This window comes from Selaginella moellendorffii, unplaced genomic scaffold, assembly GCF_000143415.4.
Source record: "Selaginella moellendorffii unplaced genomic scaffold, v1.0 SELMOscaffold_184, whole genome shotgun sequence".
NCBI lineage: Eukaryota > Viridiplantae > Streptophyta > Lycopodiopsida > Selaginellales > Selaginellaceae > Selaginella > Selaginella moellendorffii.
Window position 1 is genome coordinate 76,351 of NW_003314444.1, and position 1,413 is coordinate 77,763.

Consider the following 1,413-nt stretch of genomic DNA (forward strand, 5'->3'; position numbering starts at 1 on the left):
CCCGAGAGGTCACCCCAACCCAGTATTATTCAAACCCCGGATATCCCAAGACTCTTAACTGATTTAAAAAGGGGTGCACTTTTGTTCATCGGCCCTTTCCCTTAATATTCAAACCCCTATTGATTGTCTCTTGAGTTGTTCCCTTTGGTTGCTTACAAAAATGTGCTACATTAAGGTATGAATAGTGGGATTTATATCTTCCATTGGTGTACTTCACCTACATTAATAGCCAATATAGTGGAATGTCTTTGCTTTGCCATGTTTGAAAGGCATCCCAAAATAGTATTAGAGGTGGGATTGCATTTGAGCAAGGATGTTCAAGACAAACTTGATTTAAGGCAACTGATTTAGCCACAAAACTTGATGAAATTCTAGTGGTATCCAAATGGAATTTGCAAGTGGCTCAAAATAGAGAGGAGAAGTTTTCTAATGAGCACCACTAATTCTAGGAATATAAGGTGGGAGATTTTGTCTTTGTGCAACTGATCTATTAGGTGAGCAGTAGAATGTTTTTTGCTTTTGTATAGTAAGAAGAGTGACAGACTTTCTCACATATATGCCGATGTGTGTGAAATGTTGGAGCCCATTGGTAAGACAGATTATCAAGTGCAACTGTCAACTAGAGTAAAATTTATTCTTTCTGTGTGTTTTGCTTGCTAGGCTTAAGCTTTTGGTGGCACTGTACAGGGACATTTAAGCTGACAATGTAATTCATAGAGGACTATCCCAACAAACCTCCCACTATGAGGTTTGTTTCCAAGATGTTCCATAGTGAGTCCCTTTTTTTATTTTCTTCTTTTTCTTACTCATCTCTTCACAATTTATGCTGACAGAAGTATCTGCAAAATCAATGGAGTCTGATCTATGATGTTGTGGCAATTCTTACATCCATACAGATTTGGTTTTTTTTCTCACCTTTTTTGGAATAGACTTTCTTACACTTGCAATCACTGCTTTGTAATCCTAACCCAAACTCGCTAGCAAATTCCAAACTGTGTAAGGGATCAGAGCATCGACTGTGCACTAGATTCAACCAAGAGTACAGTTCTTAGCCAGGACTTACGACCAAACACTTCAATCATGACATGGATTATTATCATAGCAAGGTCTATCACTGACTTAAAGGTATACAGCCATTTCTCCAAATGATTTTTACCACCTGTTGAATTTAGTTGCATGAGAATCCTCTAAGAATATTAAGAGCCCAAGTGCTAACATAAGTATCGAACTTGGACAAGTTGAGAGTTCCTTGTAGGAGGTTATAGAAAGAAACTTCAAACCATTACCATGTCAAGAGCAATGACTTCACTTTCACTCAATGTTTCCCAAAGCCTTTTTATGAAATGTAATGGAGAAGCACCTGTCTGTAGACACTTTGAAAGCTAAACCACATTCCCAGTAAATCAGAACCTA